Genomic DNA, 23405 nt, shown 5'->3' with positions numbered 1-23405 from the left:
CACGCTGCTTCTCTAAGGATGAGCATATGGACTAGAGGATGTTTACAGTCTAGAAGATGAGCTTGTAGTCTAGTACATACAGCCTGGAGCTTCCTTGGAGGAATAAGAGAGCATCTCCTGTTGAGATCGACTGGCCAGGGATGACAGTTGAATGTGTTGGTTTGGGGGGCTGTTTGGAAAGCCAGTTATAATCGTGTTCAGTCCAGGGCCTCTGTTAACCTGGTGAACAGTGAGCTGATCCATGCAGGGGCTCCAGACCTGCCCTGTCCTCCCTTAAGAGTTTAGTCCAGGGGTGTATATTCAGTAAGCTAACTGCTCCCCCGAGCTATTATTCATTCATTAGCATGTATTATGTGTTTACTATGTGCAGAGCACAGTACTAAGCACTTGGAATGTACAATTCGGCAACAGAGACGATCCCTGCCTAATGACGGGCTCACAGTCTAATTGGGGGAGAGTCACTATTACCAGTGTGCCCTGCATTCCCCTGAGTGTCCTGGCTGGATCAGCCCTCTTAGGAACCCAGGCAGTCTGACTAGAACCTTCCAGGCCCGGGAAATGCAGTGGATTTTAGCAGGTGTATGACTTGATACATTTAGCTGAATGTGGTGCCTCCAGCAGAACTGACTTTTGCTGAAAGGGAGAACATAGAAGAGGATTGTCAGAGAGAGTGGGCTGTTAGCACCATCCTGGATGAGAATGTGCAAATGGTGTATTTTGAAATTGAAGGTGGCAATCTCGAAGTTCTGTAAAATTTGTATGAGAAAATTGAGTTCTAAGATTGAGTAGCCTTAAAGTGCTGGCCATTCAGGATTGGGATTATGAATCTGTTCAATCATTTTGTTTGACAAGTGCAGTCAGACATTAAATACAAAAAAAAAGGGCGAGAATGTGAGAATTCCTCTTGTCCTCTGAGTGGAAGAAGTTTTTGTGACCTTTGTTCTTTCCGAGAGAAATATCCAACTCCCACCAGAAAGTCAAAGTATTTAGTGGCTAAATACTGGCCTGTTGAAAAGAGCACAGGCCCGGGAGTCAGAGGTCTTAGATTTTAATCCTCACTCTACCACTTACCTGCTATATGACCTAGGGAAAGTCACTTAACTTCACTGTGCTTCCATTCCCTCATCTGCCAACTGGGAGTTCAATACCTCTTTTCCTTCTTACTTAAGACCGAGAGCCCCACAACCTGATTAGCTTGTATCTACAGCTGTGCTTAGTCCATAGTAAGCACTTAAGAAATATTACAATTATTATTATTTAGGTACTGATTGGCTATGCTATTTTGCTTGCTCTCATTCTCCTTCCTGTTGCCTACCGTCTGGCAATTTCTCTTTGTTTTATATCTTAACCCAAATGGAGGATTTTCAACAACCAGGGACATTCAGCTAACTGACCCACCACTGCCATAGATAATCAAGAATTGGCTGGGAATCATTTTACTGAGGGAGGAGAAACTAAGGCAAACTAAGGCAAATGAGCCTCTAGCCAGTTTCCCTTTTTTCTGGCATTACGAAGTAGAAAATTGACTTTAAAACCAACATAAGGAGTCTGGAAATGTGTTCTTGGAGTGCATTGGTATCAGTAGATGAATCTGATGTAAAATCAATGTACATTTTTAGAAAATGTCTTGAATATCAGAAATTTTGGCCATGTGCAGGAGTTTAAAATGGAAACCAAATAAACTGTCAATAAAATCAGCTGAAAGATTGATGGTTTAAACCAGGTCCTGTAAAATCCCAAATCACAGGCTTTCAAAATATCAGATATTTGCTGAGAGTACCATTTCAATGAATGATTCATCAAAGCAGGAATGTTTAAATATAATTTTATCACAATAATTTATTTCAATATTAGCCATTTTCTGGTCCCAAAGGATTCCTTTTAACAGAGGATGAAGTTGAAATTTCTCCAGAAGGCTCGAGGCTGAGTCCACCCAATATAAAACAGTGATCATATAGAGCATGAGGTTTGGTAGGGCTAGTTGGAAGCTCCAAGGGGGAAAAGCTCTTAGGCGCTGCTTCCAGTTGGATTACAAAGTCTGAGAGAGCAGTAGGAGCTTCAGAGATGTGGATACCAGAGCTGCCAAGTCAGGCACCTCCCAGCACCACTCCCCGCACATGCCACCTCGGTCAGGGGTACCATGATGCCCGGACCCCTTGGGTCACCAATTGTAATGTTCTAATTCCCTGGTGAAATCGGTCCAGAGAACCTCGCAGTCTCAGGGGCCAGAGAGTCAAGGCCCTGACTGTACTTGAAGTCACATGGCAAGCAAATCAAAAGTATCAGCTTCAGTATTGTCCTGTCATTTCAAGCCTGGTGACTTGAACAAGGCTCTGGCTACATTCAAAGGACAAGGAAATTAAAGTCTTTATTGTTCTCATGCAAAGTAGAAGTATATTCAGATTACCAATTCTTCTGAAATGCAGAGGGTTTCTTCCTTCAGCCCTTTTAACTTTAGGTTTCATTGTTCTCATGAACTGAGATCACACTTCATATTCAGAGGTGTTCACTCCCCTTAACCTATGGAACTTCACCCTATCTGGCCTACCCTAGCTTCAGCCCTACCACCTCTACTGCTGTAACTCTTTTCTCAAAGTTTCTGGATTGTCAGGAGCTGAAGATTTTTCTTCCCCGTCCTCTCTCAACTGAGAAAATTTTGATGTACCAAGGAGGGAGATCTTTCTGACAAAAGATGAGGCCTGAGACTTGCCTCTTCTTCCATTTCCTGAAAGTAAAGGAGTGTCTTCTGACTTAAATTGCATTAAACCTTTGGCATGCCTTGGAACCCTTCTGGACCCTGGGTAAACAGGCTGCCCTTGACACGATGTTAACTGTTGAAACCATTTTTGAAGGGCCGTATATTCACCGTTACTGGGTTGTGGTGGACTTTACCGAGTATTGAGTTAGACTCTTCTATGTGTGTCATCTCCTGATTTTAGACTGTGAGCTCCCTGAAAAAGAGGCCACATTCTTTAATCTTCGTTGTACTTTTCTCAGGGCTTCGTTCAGTCCTTGGCCTAGCTACCAGTTTGAGGAAGGGGTGGAAGAAGTGATTTCCCCTCCTCCCGGCTGAATTTGGACAATGGGGATAAAGTCATTCATTCTGGCCCCACAAAGTTTTAGGGAGAATGAGCCACCCATGACCACGACAGTTCCCCCCCATGGAGAGGGACCCGCAAACTGTAGCATAGTGCCATGTTGGTCAATTCCTGGATTGCTTTCCCCATCCAATTCTTGTGTAGTGTTCTGCATCACCCTTACACTTGGATTAATACCCTCAGCACTTAGGTACATGTCGGTAATTTATTTTAATGTCTGGGTCCCTCTCTAGACTGTGAGCTTCTTGTGGACAGGCTTAGGCTTGTACCGCACTCCCCCAAGCGCCTGGTACAGTCTGTGCACACAGTGCAGCTCAGTAAATATAATTGATTGATCGATAAGGCCTGGTGGCAGGCCCTAATAGGAAGAGCAGATGGGTGACTGGGTTTAGGCATTAGATAGACTGAAGCAAGGAAGGGTGTAGAAGGAGGGGAGGAGAGGATAAGATCTCTAAATTTACTTCTCTCACACTGGCGCTCTCTCTTGGTCTCTTCTCTGTGCCAATCACTTTCTCCTCTTTTCTCTGGCTCTGTGTGTCTCTCATTTCCTCTCTGAGTATGTCTCGCTTGTGGTGTCTGGCTCTGGGAGTGTGACTCTTGGTTCCTGGATGTGTCTCGGGCTGAGGCTTTGGGTTCTTGACTCCTCCTCTGGCTATGGTTCTTGGTCTCTAAATCCTTACCTCTTACTGACATAAATTAATTCATTTATGACCACTTCCTTCCCCATTAAATTCTAAGGCCCTCAAGGGAGCCCAACTATTGTCCAGGGAACCTCCCTTATAAAACCTTTTTTTAGTGAGGGCTCTTTGGGGATAGTGTTGTCAAATTTTGAGGTAGGTGTTTCTTTCTCATCTCATTTAAAGATGATGCTGCCAAATTTACCTGGCCTAAGCACTTTCCTTCTTATGTCCTTGAGGTAGCTTGACTGACTTAGAGTGATTAAAGTCCATTTCAGGTTGTCATTAATGACATATATGTTTAACATAGATACGAAAGGTCAAGTTAAAGATAAAGCTTTGAAATATAAATATTTGCCTATATACACAAATACTTAACAGTACAGATTTACAACTTTCTGAACATGTAACCATATTAGCCATGTTTGCCACTGATCTTTGATATATCTATATTGTTTTGGGCAATATTTTTGAATCTTGGGAAGACACCGTTTTCTTTCCGTTGATGGTTGATAGACACTCCTGTTGAAGAGTGATGAGCAAAGGAATTGAAGCACTATGAAGCAGCGTGGCCTAGTGGATAGAGGATGGGCCTGGGAGTCAGAGGACATGGGTTCTAATTCAGCCTCTGCCACTTGCCTGCTGTGACCTTGGGCAAGTCACTTAAATTCTCTGCCTTAGTTACCCCATCTGTAAAATGGGGATTAAATTCTGCTCCCTCCTGCTTAGACTGTGAGCCCCATGTGGAACAGTGATTGTGTCCAACCTGATTAACTTGTATCTACCCCAGTGCTTAGAACACTGCCTGGCACGTAATAAGTGCTTAAAGGTACCTTTTATTATCAGTGGTTTGGGCCAACTCATTTGCATTTTCCACCCTGCTAGACATATGAATTAGTACTTTAAATATCATGCTTGGCTCAAAAAAACAATACTTATAATAATAACTGTGGCATTTTTTAATGCTTACTATGTTCCAAACACTGTCCTAAGCACTGGGGTAGATATAAGGTAGTCAGGTCAGCCACAGCGCCTGTTCTAAGTGGAACTCACAGTCTAAGTTGAATTAGACTGTGTTAAATTGAATCCCCATTTTACAGATGAGAAAACAATCTCCCAAGCTGTCCCTAATTGTGATGAATTGAATGAAAAAACAGCTGATAGGTAAGAGTCCCTGGGTGACTGCTTTTTAATCTCTTCCCCCTTCTCCTTTTGGGAAGGAGGGTTTTTTAATGAAAATCCTACCTGTTTGGAGAAACCATGAAAATCCTAATTGTATTGTGAAGAAAGATAGTATGTCATTTGGAGTCTGAGTAGTTAAGTTCACATTCTAAGTAGGACTGTCAAAGCTGAGTTTGATCTGTAGCCAACCAGAATGCATTCAATTAATAAGGAAAATGGATTTGAAGATGCAAAAGAAATATCGACAACTACGAAAAATGAAGACGCTAAATTAGAATCTTACAGGAATTAACAGATACGTAAAGTATCGAGTGACTTTAATCTCCCAAGTGTGTATTACAGAGTCGTATATTACAGAGTCGTATATCCAGTGGGTGCTCAATAAAAATTGGTTAATTTTTCCTTGTGCAGGGGCTTTGGTAGTGCCAGGGGTGAGCTTGAGGGCCCAGTCCCCTGCCCTCCCTTCCTTCCCAACCCGCCTCCAAATCCCCCATGCTGGAGAACAGTCCAATGCTAGAATTATGCCTGGCACATAGTAAGCACTTAGCGAATACCATAATTAACAAATACCATAATTATTATGACCTGAACCTTCTCTCTCCCGGGGCCCATGGAGCAGCCTGTTTTACCCTGGTGAAAGCAGGTATGGCAGAGCATGGCCTAGCATGGGAAAAGCATAGGTCCGGGAGCCAGGAAACCTGGGTTTTAATCCTGACTCCACCTCTTGTCTTGTGTGACCTTGGCAAAGTCAGTTAACTCCCTCTGTGCCACACCTTCCTCTGATAAAATGGGGATAAAATGGGTAATGTCTTCTCCCTCCATATTACACTGTGAGCCCTGAAAGGCATAGGGACTCTGGATGATTTGATTTTCTTGAATCCACTCCAGGGCCCAACACAGTGTTTAACACACAGTGCTTTAAAACATCACTATTATTATTATTATATTAAACATTTTGTGTCAAAGCGTTGTTCTAAGCACTGGGGTAGATGGAAGTTAATCAGGTTGGACACAGTTCCTGTCCCACTTGGGGCTCACAATCTAAGTAGGGGAGAGAACAGATATTTAATCACCATTTTGCAGTTGAGGAAACCGAGGCACAGAGAAGCCAACTGATTTGCCCAAGATCATACAGCAAGCAATCAGCAAAGCTGGGATTAGAACCCAGATCCTCCTATTACCAGGCACGTGCTCTTTCCACTAGGTCATGTTGTTTCTCTGTGCTGAATTATAAGCAAAATAATCTGACTTTTAGAAACTAGGCAATACACTGAAATACCCATTCATTATTCTGGTCTGGCTCTAGTCCTAGACATACTTAGCTGGGCATTGTGTGGGTTTACGGATGAAACAGTTGTAATGATAGTAAAGCCAGGCCTGTACTTAGATCCAGTATACTATTTGGTAATTAATAAATGGAAAGTCTTCATGTTTGAACACAGCTCATTAAAAGAAGTTGCTAAATAGATGTCTTAAAAGAGAACATTAGAACTAGAATTTTTGAAGCCTGTTAGCCTAAATTATTATTAGTAGTAGTAAGTGTAATTGAATAAAATTATGAATGTGAAACTGTGGTTTCCGCTTATATACCTGCCTTAGTATGTGTTCAATTTTCTGATATCTTTGGGGTATCCTTTTAGCATCTGGCTACCTGCCCTCATCTCCTCAAGTGCCACAACCAATATTTCTTTACTTTCAGAATATCCTCTTGCTGCATAGGTGTCTTATTTTAATCCTGAACATACAAAATAATAATAATAATAATTATGGTATTTGTTAAGTGCTTACTGTATGCCAAACACCATACTAAGTGCTGGGGTAGATACACGGTAATCAGGTTGTTTCACATGGGGCTCACAGTCTTAATCTCCATTTTACAGATGAGGTCACTGAGGCACAGAAAAGTGAAGTGACTCACCCAAGGTCACACAGCAGACAAGTGGCAGAGCCGGGATTAGAACCCACATCCTCTGACTCTCAAGCCCATGCTCTTGCCACTAGGCCATTAATATGCCTATTTGTAAAAAAAAAAAAAAAAAATTCTAGGTAGTCTAAATTAATCCTGAATCAGCCTCCCTCAAACATCTGTCACATCATTCCCTTCAGTTCTAAGCTTGGGGTAGATAGAAGTTAATCAGGTCAGACACAGCCCCATCCCAGGTGGAGCTCCAGAGTTTAACTCTTCTAACTCCTTATCTCTCCCGGCCTTCCAGACCACAGCCTGAAGTTCCAGCTGTTCGTGATTATATTGTAAAGCAGGCTAGATATCGTTAAAGCTGCTGTTCCTTGACTCTTCCCTACCCAGGCACCTGTGAACGTAGACGTAATCCTCTATTCCCACTTGGAATGGGGACTGTGCCCGATCTGATTATCCATTCAGGTTCTCCGGATGTTGTATGTGTTTAATAAATAGCCTAAGGAGACCCAGAGATGATTATCCAGTCATCTCTGGAAAGCACCTCATTAAATAGTCTTCACTAGCCAACTTTCTGGCCTATCTGAAAAAATTAGGTCATGAAGTTTTAGGGTGGTGAATGTCATCCAGCATTTAGAACAGTGCTTAGTAAACACTTAATAAATGCCATAATTATTCATTCATTCAATAGTATTTATTGAGCGCTTACTATGTGCAGAGCACTGTACTAAGCGCTTGGAATGTACAAATTGGTAACAGATGAGACAGTCCCTGCCCTTTGACGGGCTTACAGTCTAATCGGGGGAGACGGACAGACAAGAACAATAGCAATAAATATGTTTACTGTAAAGTCGGGGTATAAGCAATGTGGTCAGGATATGATGAGATTGAGGTGAAACTTTTCCTTTGGGAAAGTTGATATTTAAGAACCAGTAACCTGCTGTGTAATGAACCTTGTAGACATGTCCAGCTTGTTGAAGGGATGTATGCCAATACTGTGGCTCCCCATCTATGGATATTGTTGGTCTGCCCGGTATGTACCAGGTATAGGTCTGGATCCAGGATCTATTAGGCCTCTTATTGACTGGCTGCCATGCCAGACTTCTGGATATCAACTAGTTCCATGACTGATGTTCCGTGAGTCTAGTAATAATTATATTAATACTAATTTTGGTGTTAAGTGTTTACTGTGTTCCAGGAACTGTATTAAGCGCTGGGGTGGATATGAGAAAATTGGATCAGACACAGACCCTGTCCCCTTTGGGGCTCACAGTCTCAATCCCCATTAGACTGATGAGGTAACTGATGCACAGAGAAGTGAAATTATTTGCCCAAGGTCACACAGTAGACAAGTGGCAGAGCTGGAATTAGAACCCATGACCTTCAGACTCCCAGTCCCATGCCTTATCCATGACGCCATGTTGCTTCTCTAAATAAGTTTCTTGTGGACAAGGAGTGTGTCTATCAACTCTTTTGTAGTGTACTCTTCCAAGCATCTGGTGTGGTGCTCTGCACACAGGTAGGTGGTCAATAAATGCAATCAATTGATCGCTAGGTGATCAATCGCTAGGGAAAGCCTGCTTCCTGCTTCTTCAAAACCTGCCAAAGCCAGCGGCAGGTAGAGATGGCCCCTCCAGCGTCCCATTCAGTGTGCCTCCCAATCCACTACCGTATTTGAATCCTAAGTAGCATCTGGGAGCTTCAGTTCCTTTGTACTGAGAACGAGGAACCAAGCCACTCAGTGCCTTTGAGTCAGTGACAACCACTGAACTGGCCGCTCTCCGTATGCTGGAATCCCAAATGATCACTGGATTGGTCTCCTGAATTGTGAAATCTTTTGTGACTCCAGGAAAATTAGCTCTTTATTTGAGAAAAAGAGAAACCGGATTTCTCCGTACATTCTTACTTATTCACAGTGTTAAGATAAATAGGTTGGTTTTCTCTAATGGTGTAAATTGAGATTATTATGAAAGTAACTTTGAATAGAGGAATATTATGATTCATCCACATTTTTGTTTCCTTAGAGTTTCTGTTGGCATAATGTTCCAGCTTTTTAAGATCGTGATTATACAAGGAAGCAGCTTGACCTAGTGGAAAGAGAATGAAAGTAGAAAGAGTCTTGGGAGTCAGAGGATGTGGGTTCTAACCCTGGCTCCGCCACATGTCTGCTGGGTGACCTTGGGCAAGTCACTTCACTTCAGTGACTGTTACCTCATCTGTAAAATGGGCATCAAGAGAGTGACCCCTATGTGGGACAGGGGCTCCGTCCAACCTCATTACCTGGTATCTACCCCAGCACTTAGAACAGTAACAAATACCACAATTCTATTAGTAGTAATAATCATAGTATTAAAGCTACTCCTGACAGTTATTTTAAGCCCACTGAGGGCCTGGGGCTTGTGGAGTTTGTGGGACCCCCAGTCAATGCCATCATTACTCATTCAGTGGTATTTATTGAGCACTTACTGTGTGCAGAGCACTGTACTAAGCGCTTGGGAAAGTACAATACAGCAATAAAGGGTGACATTCACCGCCCACAACAAGCTCACAGTCTAGATGTCCCCTTAGTATGATGGCATTGGATCCTTCTCCCCAGTTTAACTGATTAGTGTTCAGCAAGGAACCTCAGCTCGTACTGGTTTTCCCATGCCACTTCCCCAGCCCAGGAGGGACTGATTGGTCATGAGTATGATCCAGCATGTCCTCCATTAACAATCACTTATTCATTCAGTAGTATTTATTGAGCGCTTACTATGTGCAGAGCACCCTCCCCCATCAGTTAGCCTGTTGAGTCTTGAAGCAGTTGCTTCCTCTTGATATAGCTGGTACTGGTTCACCTTGGTCAGCGGCCTTGCAGCCAAGTTTTTTTGGGGGACAGGAAATTGGCAGTTGGAGAAGCAGCATGGTCTGATGGATAGAGCACAGGTCTGGAAGTCAGAAGGTCATGGGTTTTAATATCGGCTCCGCCACTCGTCTGCTGTGTGACCTGGGACAAGTCACCACTTCTCTGTGCCTCAGTTACCTCATCTGCACCACCTGGGACAGAGACTGTGTCCAACCTCATAGGCTTGTATTCACCCCAGCGCTTAGTACAGTGTCTGGCACATAGTAAATGCTTAACAAATGCCACAATTATTATTATTATTAAGGGGTTGAGCCCTTGCCATCACTTCTCTCCCTGCGGGTCTGGGGGCTGTCTTCCCTTACTGTAACAAACCCAGGGTCTTCTGAGCTGGGTTAATCGGGGCTATGACTTCCCACCTGTCCTTGCACGTTGTCCCTGGCAACAGGCCAGAGATGCTGGGAGCTGAGGGAGAGTAACTGGGGGGAAAATGGGCTCCACTGGCTGTGCTTGAGGGCAGCCTTCATTGGGGACTGCAGCTGTGGTGACAGGAGTACACCCCTCCAAGCTTGGGAACCCTGGACTCTACCTCCTTCCAACCCCACCTTAATCTAACCGTGATAACTATTACTGGGTTGTTCTTTGACATTTTGAACTATAAAGATTTGTTGAACGCTACTGTTGAGCAAGATTTATAAAAATAGAGATTTAAAAGTGATACTTAATAAACAGGCTGGCTATTTGCAGAGTCAGCCATGTTCATGCTGGTACAAAGTCATTGGAATGGATTGAAATTAGAGATAAAATTCATTGAGTTTCCTTTTTTATAAACACATGGGTTTGGATCATTCCCTTTATACTAGCATTATGCTTGGGAATTTTGTATTTGGTATCAGATAAGCAAGTCAAATCCAGAGCGGATTTTTTTTTTCCCAAGTACTATTTAAAAATTGACAGAAAACTCTAGGAACTTTCTGGTTCAAATGAATTCAGACAATCTAAATACAGTGTGATAAAATTAGACTACTCCTCTGGTTTCCGTGGGATAAAAAGAGCCTGCAGCCTGTTGTGCCCATCCGGGACACTGTCTGCTTGTTAGTTTTCCTCAGGGCTCCGGGATGTGGGATATTTTCCACAGCCAGCAGCGTTCCCACAAGTCTCCTTAATATAGAACCCGATTTTTTTTTTTTTTCAATGAGGGCCACAAGAAATCAAATCCAAACTTGGTCAGTGGTTCATCTCATTTTGTTCTGCATCTTTAAAGCCAAGAAGTATAAAATTAGCACTTACCAATCTTCAAAGCTACAAAGTCAATTTGGTGTTTAAAAGATATTTAATTGAAGTAAATCTGCTAGAATTTTGAATTAGGAAAAGATTACGGTCCCCAAAATATATTTGAGTTCTTCAAAGCACAAGCAACTGGTGAACTTTTGGTCACAGAGGGCTGGCTTCCTCAGTCGTGAATCGAGCTGTGCCAGAGGAGGGCCAAACATGGCCCCCGGTCACTTTGATCCCCTACCAGTGACCCTAGTGGTTCAGTCAGCCAAGTTAGCAAGACCGGACAGTTCCTTCATATCAGAGGGCTAGATCGTCATCTCCTTTTACTTCCCCTGAACCTGTGCCTGGGACAGAAGGGGATACACTTTCGAGGCATTACTCTCTGGAGTCACCAGAAGATAGGATCAGAAGAGCAACCAGTCCCCAAATCCGTGGCATTCAGTACTTTTTTTAGTTCCAGGCCTGACCTCATTCCCATCCCCTCTATTCCCAGGCAGCCTGCCATAAGCCCTGGCTAAAGCCCTCGGACTTCTTAGTTGATCCTTGGATGGTGCTCTGAGGTGTTTTCCTTCTACGTGTTAGTGGATTTTCTTGCTAATATAGGGTGCCCAGGTGACTGGAATTTCCCTCAACTTCTGCTTCCCTCCCTGAACAGCTCCATCCCATTTCCATATCTGAGGAAATATCTTCCTCCCCCTGTCCCTTGCCAGACCAGTGTCTTGTTCATTAGGCAGTCCCTCAGTGGTATTTCTTTGAGGGCATACTGAGTGCAGAGCACTGTCCTAAGTGCTTGGGAGAGTCTAATACAATAGAGTTGGTAGACACAAACCCTGTCCTCAAGGAGTTTACAGCGAAGAGGGGAAAATCAGTTGAGACGTAGTGGGAGAACGAGTAGAGTGTCGCGGGCTAGTCTGGAACACTTTTTGGGGTGTCTTTGCCTTGAAATCCCCCTGATTCTGATGCAACATGTATTTCCCCGGGGAAGGAGAGCCCCACGTTGGGTTTGTGGTAGGTGTTTGTAGGTGGGGTGTGAGTGTGTTTGGGTCAGGTCAGGAGAAAATAGCTGGGAGTCCTTGGGCCACATCAATCAAATTATTCCTTGAGAAGAAAGGCAAGAAAAAGGTTGAGTGCTGAATTTTGAAGAGACTGCTGCATTTTCAGATTAGATTTTGAAGCCAGAAGTGGAGTACTGGTGAGCAGTGTGGTGACTAGGGGAATTAGGGAAAGCCCAGAGACCCCTGGATGGGCATCGGGTGAGGGTACCTCAAACTCATGGGACAGGGACTAGGTCCAGTCAGACTATCTTGTATCTACCCAGGACTCAGCACTTTCATTCAGTCGTATTTGAGTGCTAGCTGTGTGCAATGCACTGTACTAAGTGCTTGGAAGAGTACAGTAAGCATACAGATTCCCTACCCACAACAAGCTTACAGTCTGGAGGCAGTTGGCACATAGTAAATGTTTAACAAAGCTACTACTATCAATATTATTATTATTCTTCATAATAATAAATTATGCTCAATGTACTTAAATCAGTATTGTGCTGTAATAGAGATATTCGATCACTGTTCGAAGCAGTTATCCCCTTGCATCTATAGAGAGCAGTGGAGCTACTTGGACTTGATTTGAAGAAACACTGGGTCACTTTGTCACTACCTCTATTCCAGATGTCAATCACTATGAGACAGGTTGTTTTCTTTTTTGATGTATGTTTCCATGTAGTAGATTATCCAATTAAAGCCACTTTGCAGATTCAGATAAATGAGAAAAGGCCATTCCCTTTTTACTTATGTAGTACATAATCTACTCTGATCATACCAGCCAGTAAAGTGCTATGGCAGTTTGATCTATTGGAAAGAGCATTGAGAGGGAGAATACTAGGGGTCTAACTCTGCCCTGTCTATCCTCTGAGATCCTGGGAAAAACATTTTGAAGCAAGATATGAGAGGCGACAATCTGAATAATGAGGATAAGACCTGACCTCCACCCCCTCTGAAATGATAGTGAAATGATAAAGTGAAAGAGCTTTGAGGTCTTAGAAAGAAAGGAGTTTACAAATCCCAATTATGAGTATATTGATTCAGAAAAGTGCTTGTCAATCATTCAGGCAAAATTAAGGCTTTTGCAGAAACACATCTAGGACTAAAATATTAAATGCCAAATAGAAAATGCTTTTGAAAAACTCCATTTCATTGTTCACTGTGCATAAGCACCAAAGTCAAAGCTTTTTAAGAGACCCTATTGGGATCCTCTTGATTTCTACATTTTAACAGGTGCATATACATATATACACACAGACGTGTCTGTGTATATATAATAGTCATAAACATGTTATGTATCAAAGCCAGTTTCACGATCCATTGGAACTGTGTAATCTGGAAACTTCAGAATGATTCATAAGTGTATTTATAATCACGCCTAAAGCTTGGCTGTGTGTTTTGGTTTTACTACTTTTCGATTGTTGTTGGGCTGTGAACATCCTATCCTTCTCCCTTTTGACTGGCTACTTGAACTCTAGTGTTCTTGTGATATGGCCACAGTCCTCCCAGATGAATACTCTCCCTTATTTGGTTGGATGCTGATTTTCATAGGATTCTCTGATCCTGCTGATTTTGGATAGAGCTCAGAGGAGGAGAATGAGGAAAATTTGAGTCTCTTGAGAAGCTTTTTCCAGGATTATTTGTAAGGCAGCAACTGGGCCAACGTGTGCCTGTCCAAATTGGAGTTTAACATTCCTGGCATTGTTGATTTCCTAGGCAGTAAATGCTTTTCTGGATTTTAGATAATGTGTGCATATAAAAATTTGTAGGGCTATTAAGTTCTTAACTTTTTAATAAAAAATAGATTAGCCCATGAGTACACAAGCATGGACCTCTTCAACTAAATGAAGGAGCCATGTTTCTCATCAGCAGTCGTGGACCAGCATTCACACTGGAACCATTTTGGAGGCTCAAATGTTTATTTTGTTTTCCGGGAGAACTTGAGGGAAGAAATAGAAGCTCTCTAGATGTTGAAAGAACCATGTCATGTTTAAAAGTGTCTTATTCAGGGTGCAAGGAACGAACTTTATTTTTGTAGCCCCCTGGTTGTGAATAAGAAGCACGAAAGAAAAAGTATTTGTTCTGATTGAAACATCTTTATGGAAATTTCAAGAGAGATGTCGTTTGTGAAGAGGGACTTGGATGAGACACATTTAATTTCCTCTATGGCCGAGGAACAGATTATGTAGCCTACCTAGGCTTTGGCAGTACTTTTGATTTTAGACCCATTGGACACATTCACAAGATAGAAATCTATTTTCCTGTTTGTTACATGCGTTCAACCATTAAGGTGGTTATCCAGGACAGGTTACATTCAACATTCTTATTGTCGATATGGGTGAAAATAATATTTTTATTCAATTTGGAGATGATAAACCAGTTAGTGGTATTATATTGAGCATTACTGTTTGCCGAGCACTGTATTAAAGTGCTTGAGAGAGTATAGTCCTACAGAATTTACAGACCCATTCCCTGCCCACAAGGAGCTTACAGTCTAGAGGGGAAGACAAACATTATTATAAATAAATGCATTATGGCTACGTACATACGTGCTTACCAGCTGAAGCGAGAGGGAGGGAGTGAATATCAAGTGCAGCACATGGTGACAGTGCAGAGTTCTGTGAGGTTGCCAACAGCAGGAAGCAGCAGTAGAATTCACAGAGCCACACAAATTGTAAAATGAATGAAATTCATTAGGGACAGAAAGTACAGTTAGGGTAGAAGAACAACCAACACAATTATGAGAGGAGGAAAGCAGGTTGGGCTCAAGGAGAGTGGGAAACAACATAGTTGTAGCCTGTTAGAATCTGAATTTGCCCTATTTATGCCTTCGTGATCTGGAAAACTGCAGGCATGCTCCCCCTTTAGCATTTGCCCTTTTACAAGGAAGAGTTCTAATCGTTTTAGTCTGTTCATTCATTCATTCATTCAATCGTATTTATTGAGCACGTACTGTGTGCAGAGCACTGTTCTAAGCTCTTGGAAAATACAATTCTCATACAGAAATAGCACCAACTGCCCTTGTGGGCAGGGAACGTGTCTACCAACTCTTTTATATTGTACTCTTCCAAATGCTTAGTACAGTGCTCTGCATATACAGTAAGTGCTCAGAAAATACCATCGAAGGATGGTGTTACCTCCTCCAGCCCAATTATGCACACTCTAAGAAGTGGCAGGAATCCTACATGCAGGATCTCGACTACAAATTGTTCCAAGTTCTTTGGGTTTTATATGGTAACAAAATTGGCTTTTATTGTCTACATATTTCCTAAGGGTGCTCGACTTTCTCTTGGCCTGTTTGACTTCTGCTACCCTCTGGACTGACTGACTGATTTGAGGGAAAAGTTCGCAGTGAATCCAAGATGATTTTTGAATTGTGTGATAACTTGGAGCCCATCCTCATGCACTTTATCTGAGTTACTCCTGCAGCTTATTGCCCTCCGTCCACGTCATGAAGTGAGGGAAGATGGGTCGGAGGGTGAAATTTTCCCTCACTTTAGCCCATGGGTTACTGAGGACCTCCTCTGCTCAGAGCAAGCACCCTCACCTCCCTGACTTGAATGAGACATGGCAGTAGTCACAGAGGGCATGGGGGCTGAGTGATTTTGTTCCTCCTCTATTCCAGATCATTTATGAAAATGGTAAGACTGGCTCGCCCATTCCTGGAAGGGTTCGCTATTTGTACCTCATTCAGAGCCCTCTTCCTGTTCGAGGATTCTGTAGATTACATTTAGAAGTACTCTATATTATAATGGTTATTCTGCCCCTTGGTCTGCAACAGACATAGCACATGAGCGGGGGGAGGAGAGGGTGTGTGGGATGTGCGTATGTGTGTGTATGAATACATACACACATACATATATAGATATAACTAGATCTCCCCTCCTTATATATATGTATATCTCCTCCTTTCTTAAAGAAAATACCACTGATGGCTTAGTTCACCTATAGATCCATCTGGGGCTGAACAGGCCTTGCAATTTGCAGGATTTACAGTCCCAACCAGAATATCTACATGAAGGCCATCCTTTGCTATGCTATCATTTGTTGTTTGCAACATCTGGTGCCATTTTCCATACTTGAAGCAGGACGGCCTAATGGAAAGAGCACAGGCCTGGGAGTCAGAGGACCTGGTTTCTAATCCCAACTCTGCCACTTAGCTGCTCCACGTTCTCTCTGCATCAGTTTCCTCATCTGCAAAAGGGGATTCAATACCCGTTGTCTCTCCTTGGACTACAAGCCCTGTGTGGGACAGGGACTTTGTCTAACCTGACTCTTTTGTATCGACCCTATGCTTAGTAGAGTGCTTAGTACATTAAAAAAAAAAGCAGATACCACTGCCCTTGTTATCGTCATTATTATTACCAGCCAGGCAATCAGTGGTATTTATTGAGTGCATACTGTGGGCAGAGCATTGTATCAAGCGCTTGGGAGACTGGGTAGATCTCCGCCCACAAGGCGCTTACAGTCTAGAGGAGGAAACAGACATTAAAATAAATTACAGATATGTACCTAAGTGCTGTGGAACTGAAGTGGGGGTGAATATCAAATACTTAAAGGTACAGATCCACATGCATAGATGAAACAGAAGGTAGAGTAGTTAGGGAAGGCCTCTTGGCAGAGGTGATTTTAAAATGGCTGTGTAATAATAGTAATAATTATGGTGTTTGTTAAACGCTCTCTGTGAGCCAGGTACTGTTTTAAGGGCTGGGGTAGAGACGAGATAATTGGGTTGGACACAAGTCTGTCTCACACAGGGCTCACAGTCTTAATCCCCATTTTACAGATGAGGAAACTGAGGCCCTGTGAAGTGAAGTGCCTTGCTCAAGGTCACCCAGCAGACAAGTCACAGAGCTGGGATTAGAACCCATGACCTTCCGACTCCCAAGCCCATCCTCCAACCACTAGACCATGTAGTTCTTACTTCTCTGTGTAGATGGGAAGAATAGTGGTCTCTTCTCTATAAAGGCAGAGGAGATCCAGGTCAGAGACAGGACATGGGCAAGAGTTCAGTAGAGAAAAAGATGAGATCGAGGTACAGCGAGTAGGTTGGCTTCAGAGATGCGAAGTGTGCAGGCAGGGTCCTAGTAGGGAATCAGTGAGATAATGGAAGCTGATGGTAAGAAGTTTTCATCTGATGTGGAAGTGAAGGAGCAACCAGTCCCCCTAGGTACTTAAGGAGTGGGAAGATGTGAATTGAAGGGGGATTTATCTGAAAAAGATCTGGGCAGGAGAATGAAGTAAGGAGTGGAGTTGGGTGTGGAATAAATAGTATAGCTCTGCTCCACTCTCAGATTTCCAGATAAGCTGTCCGCAAGAAATGCAATCAGGGGAAGGGTTTTGTTGCTTCCAAAGCTGCCAGACGAAGCCCCCTGGTGAGGAGTGGAGCAGTGGCTGCTGATGCCAATTCTGATATATAATAATACTTATGGTACTTGTTAAGTGCTTACTATGTGCCAAGCACTGTTGTAAGCCCTGGGGTAGATCCAAAGCAGTCAGCTTGGTCAAGTCCCTGTCCCACAAGGGGCTCACACTCTTAATCCCCATTTTACAGATAAGGTAACTGAGGCCCTGAAAAATGAAGTGATTTGTCCAAGGTCACTCAGCAGAATGTGGCAGAACTGGGATTAGAACCCGTGACCTTCTGACTTCCAGGCCCGTGCTGTATCCACTAAGCCACACTGCTTCTCCATTTGGCTGCCAGTGCCTGTTTGGATGTACCTGGCAAATAGGTCCTTTCAAAACTGCAGGCCTCGGCTGGTATTTGAATGGAGTGGCCCCCAGAAAGAGTGGCTGTGTGTGGGAGAGCTGGGAGGAAGGGTGGCTAAACCTAAGTCTTTGCTTCAGGAACTGCTATATGCACATCAGTCAGTGGTATTTACTGAGCACTTACTGTGTGCAGAGCACTATCCTAAACCCTTGGGGGAGTAGAGTTGGTAAACACAACCCCTGCCCTTAAGGATTTTACAGTCCAGTCCAGGAGACAGAAGTTAAAATAAGGAGAGGGGATGCAGGAGAGTAGACGGGGAGGGGCTTGGGATGAGTATCAGATGCTTATGGGTGCAGACTCAAGTGTATATAAGATGCAGAACAGAGGTTGAATGGGCAGGAAATGAGAGGTTAGTATGGAGGAAGAGATATTTTATTAGGGCTAATATCGTTGGTAGGAACAGGCCCACCAATTGCATTATGTTATACTCTCCCAAGTGTTTAGTACTGTGCTCTGCATACAGTAAGCACTCAGTTAATAATAATAATGGTATTTCTTAAGTGCTTGCTATGTGCCAAGCACTGTTCTAAGTGCTGGAGTAGATACAAGGTAAGCAGGTTGTCCCATGTGGGGCTCCCAGTCTTAATCCCTTGAGACCCAGAGAAGTTAAGTGGCGTGCCTAAGGTCACACAGCAGACAAGTGATGGAGCTGGGATTAGAACCCACATTCTCTGACTCCCAAGCCCTTGCTCTTTCCGCTAAGCTATGCTGCTACTCTTACACTATTGGTCAATTGATTAATATGCACACCGTTGAGGCGCATTCACAAGAAGACATGCAGATGATATGAAAATGATAGGAAGGTGGAATAGGTAATGACTGCACCTCTAAAACCCATAGGAATTCCTTGAGAATTATGTCCCATGGTTACTGTTAAATATAAATCTTCTTTCCCCAGCCCATCAATCCTCGTTTCCACTCACACCTTACTTCCTCCCAACCATTTTCTCTTTTTAAATTATTGGTCCATTCCCTCTCCTTCGGATCTTTCAGTTTCTTCCTTTTGGTCTGATAGCTCCTTATACCAATCCTTTCTTTCCTCCATATCTCTTTCTCTCGACCTATCCTCCTGTTCTTTGTCCTGTTTTTGTCCTTACTCCTTTCAGGTTACTTTTTTTTCCATCTTATCTCTCAGTCTTTTCCCTCTCCTTTGGAGGTTCTTTTCTCAAATCTTTCTGTCACTGACATCCTTTATTTCCTGCCCCATCTTTTCCCCCAAACTTCTGTGAGCTTCTTTTCATTCTCTACAATCTTTTTTAGCCTTTTTTTCCTCCTCTACCCTTTTCTTAGGATTTTCTCCCCTGGCAAACTAGATCCTGGAATTCTTCACCTCTGGTATTTCAGAGACCTGAGCTACAGGCTGATTTAGTGGCTAGGGCTTGGGTGGTCCAGGTACAGATGCTGAGCCCCGGTGGCCCAGCAGTGCTGCATCTTGGTTGGGCCATGAAAGGCTCTTTTTCTCAAGTCTGGTTTGGATCTGTCCCACTGCATCACCTCCTTCTTGATCCTGGGAAATCTAGCTGGAGAGATCAATCAATCAGTAGTATTTATTGAGTGCGTACTGTAGACCGACAGCTTCTTGTGGGCAGGTAATGTGTCTTATATTCTTATATTTTACTCTCCCAAGCACTTACTACCGTGCTCTGCACAGAGTAAGTGTTCAATAAATACGATCGACTGACTGATTGCAGAGCACGGTACTAACTCCTGGGAGAGCACGTTATAGCAGAATTGGTAGACCTGTTCCCTGTCCACAGCGAGCTTATAGTTTGGAGAGAGTGGGACAGATGGTTAAAGATGGTGGCATAGTAAGTGCTTAATAAGTACCACTGATTGATTGGCATAATCCTTTTGACTGTAAAATCACTGTGGATAGGGAAAATGTCTACCAATCCTTTTGTATTGTACTTTCTGAATCACTCATTGCAGTGCCCTGTACACAGTTGTCTTAAGCTGTCGAATCGTTTCCGACCCGTAGCGACACCGTGGACACATCTCTCCCAGAGCGCCCCACCTCCATCTGCAATCATTTTGGTAGTGTATCCGCAGAGTTTTCTTGGTTAAAATTACGGAAGCGTTTTACCGTTGCCTCCTTCCGTGCAGTAAACCTGAATCTCCACCCTCGACTTGTTCCCATGCTGCTGCTGCCCAGCACAGGTGAATTTTAACTTGTAGCGGATTGCTTTCCTCTCACTAGCCACTGGCCAAGCTAGGAATGGAATGGAATGGGCAGCTCTCTGCTTGACTCTCCCTCCCATAGTTGAGACTGGTAGAGTACTGAAAACTCTCCAGGTGCGTTCCTGAGAGGTGCTGCACACAGTATGTGCTCAGTAAATACCAGTGATTGATTGATATCTGCCCTGAACCAATCACAACTCCTATTGCATGGATGGGTAGAAGGGCTAAAAGAAAGATAAATCAGGAGCTGTTCCTTCCTTTTAATCAGTAGTATTTATTGAACACTTACTCTGCAGGGCACTGTACTGTGCCCTATGATAATTAGACAGGATCTCTGTCATCCTGGTGTGAGAGAAAGCCCTAAAACAAATTCCCTTCTTGCCCATCACTCCTGACTTTACCTGGCCCAGGCCTGAATTCTTTGGTTTTTCCACCACATCGCAACTGTTTTTAACTCTTTAGATTGTAAGCTTGTTGTGAGCAGGGAATGCGTATACCAACTTTTTATATTGTACTCTCCCAAGCACTTAGTACAGTGCTCTGCACGTAGTAAGCACTCAGTGAATACCACTGATGGATTGACTGCCCCCTTTATCAGAGCAGGCAGTAGCCTGAAAACTAGGATCCCCTTCTGTCTCCTAAATAGAATCCTGAACCTGATAGCAGCTTTGTACGTCCTGGAAGCTGGAGGAGCAATTTAAAGAGTGAAAGATTTTGATGCAAAGCTCTCTCTCACCTCTTAGTATCATGAAGAAACTGTTAGACTCAGTTGAAATATTAACCTCACATAGGACTATCTTTGCAAAATATTTGAGGTAACTTGAGTGGTGTAGACGGGGCAAAAGATCATTAGCAGCTTCCCAATTTATTGTTACTCATGGTCCATCCATTTTCTTGACTTCCACATTTTGGCTCATAACTATCCTACTCTTTTCTCATGTGATTGAATTAAATGCAATTTCTACTTCAGTGAAATTGTCTTTATCTTAAAGCTTCTTGCCTGTAATTCTTTTTTAAATGAGTTTTTCTGGTTCTTAGTAAATTCATTCTTGTCCTCTCTAATGAGCGCTATTTCATATTATTTTTCTTCTGGCAACCATTAAAACTGTTCTTTTAAAATCTATTTTTTTATATCTCTGGATGAAAAATAAATTTTTACTAGAACATTTTTAATGGCTACCAGAAGGAACGTAATACGGAAAGGCAGATCATCAGGGAGGCTATCTCTCTGACTGCCCTCGTTCAGGGGATTTCATATTATTTTCTTTTTATTTATCTGATGCCCACTGTCTCACTGAAGATCCATTAGCTCCCTCCGATGGGATCATTTTTCAGTGCAGAACGTTTTCCAGGGTAAGTCAAAAAGCTTGCCTACTGGGATCCCAGGGAAGTTTGATCTTGTGGCTGTGTATTTTGCAACCGCCTTGAGGCATCTGTTGGCGAATTGTACATTCCAAGTGCTTAGAACAGTGCTCTGCACACAGTAAGCACTCAATAAATATGGTTGAATGAATGAATGAGGCAGTGTCAGCCGGTCAATGGAATTTACTGACCACTCATGTTGTCGGTTTTGTCCTGGATACTGAAAAACAGTACTAGGCAGCCTTTCTCTACCCAAGAGCCAAACCAAATTCAACCTACGGGCGTCGTGTTCATTATAGAGACTTTATCCCAGCTTACTTGTAAGAGTGGTAAATGCCTCGGCCCCCACCCTCCTAGGACACCCCCCTCACCCACGTAACCCCACCTATCCTGCCCAGTTTGGTGGGATCCCCATGAGTCATGCTGGGCGACGTCCTCTGGGGTGAGAACAGTGCACCACCAGCCTGTTTCATAGCAGCAGCTGCTCTAATGTGAGGGAAACTATGAATAAGTTTTATTTATTTTATACTTACTGTGTGCAGAGCACTGTACCAGGTGCCTGGGAGAGTACAGTTGAATAGTAAAACAGAGAGGAGGGTTAAAGGGGGAAGGAAGAGAAAAGGGGAAAGGGACAGGGGCAGTGGAGGTGCTGTTTCACTCTGCCTAAATCAGTCAAGTTACTTGATCCAAAAACATTGCCAAGAAAGTCCTATGTGAGATTACTATTTCAACTGAGTCTAAAAATTTCTTCATAACAGTGAGAGGTGAGATAGGCACCAAAATCTTTCATTCTTTAAATTGCTCCTCCAGCTTCCAGGTCATATAAAGCTGCTATCAGGTTCAGGATTCTAATTAGGAGAGAGAAGGAGATCCTAGCTTTCATGCTACTGCCTGCCCTGAACTATAAAAATGCTGGGCTAACCCTGCTGCTCCTGCCCTTTTCCCTCCTGCTCATAGCCCCTTCCCTCCCTCCTAGCTAGGGTGTGGGTGCCCTTCAGTGAAGGGGAGGGAACTCCATCCTTGTGGTGAAGATTCCCTATTCCAAAAGATGCAGGGTGATTTTTGAGGTCTGACCTCGATCAATGGTATTGATTGAGCACTAACTGTGTGCATAGCACGGTATTAAATGCTTGGAAAAGTACAGTACAACAGAGTTGGTGGACACATGCCCTGCCCACAATGACCTTTCAGTCTAGAGACTGACATCCATGGGAATGCCAGGGAATTAATGCCCCAGGGATCCTTGACTAATTTTCTTCATCCCCAGTGATTCATGGAGTTCTGCTCTAGCCCTAGAAGGGTGGATCTGGATTGGACCCGGCAAAGAATAAAGATGACCCTGAGGGTTGTAAATTGGTCCTGGTCAGTTCCAATTTGAAGGCTTTTTGGGAGGAGAATCATTATTCCAGAATTGATCTGGTTTAGCTTGAGGCATGTGTAGGAATATTATAATTGTCTTATGTTGTTGAGTTGTCTCTGATCCATAGCGATGCTATGGATGCCTCTTTCCCAGAACGCCCCCCCTCCAACTGCAATCGTTCTGTTAGTGTATCCATAGAGTTTTTTTGGTAAAAATAAGGAAGTGGTTTACCCTTGCCTCCTTCCATGCAGTAAATTTGAGTCTCTGCCCTCGACTCTCTCCCATGCCGCTGCTGCCCAGAATGACCTGTAGCAGATTGCCTTCCGTTAGCTAGCTACTGCCCAAGCTAGGAATGGAATGGGTATGCCTCTGCTTGACTCTTCCTCCCGTAGTTGAGACTGGTATAGTACTGGAAATGCTCTAGTTGTGAGCCTGAGAAGGGGCGAACATTCTTCTCTGTGCCTCAGTTACCTCATCTGTAAAATGGGGATTAACTGTCAGCCTCATGTGGGACAGCCTGATGACCCTGTATCTACCCCAGTGCTTAGAACAGTGCTCTGCACATAGTAAGTGCTTAACAAATACCAACATTATTATTATTATTAATAGAAACTTAAAATGCCCCAAATGGGCTAGGTACAGGCTCCTGGGACCCAAGCAGCTAGGAATTAGGCTCTTCTCATTTATTGATTGACCATGCCAG

The 23405-nt window shown here is 43.3% G+C and overlaps 1 protein-coding gene across 4 annotated transcripts in view; it reads left to right on the top strand.

The window, feature by feature from the left end:
* The window catches only part of ADCY9 (adenylate cyclase 9), a 186304-nt gene that overhangs the window by 33110 nt on the left and 129789 nt on the right, over nucleotides 1-23405 (top strand). The window lies entirely within an intron of this gene.

Source organism: Ornithorhynchus anatinus, chromosome 2 (genome assembly GCF_004115215.2).
Source record: "Ornithorhynchus anatinus isolate Pmale09 chromosome 2, mOrnAna1.pri.v4, whole genome shotgun sequence".
Classification (NCBI taxonomy): Eukaryota; Metazoa; Chordata; class Mammalia; order Monotremata; family Ornithorhynchidae; genus Ornithorhynchus; species Ornithorhynchus anatinus.
This window is presented reverse-complemented; position numbering and strand designations above follow the sequence as displayed.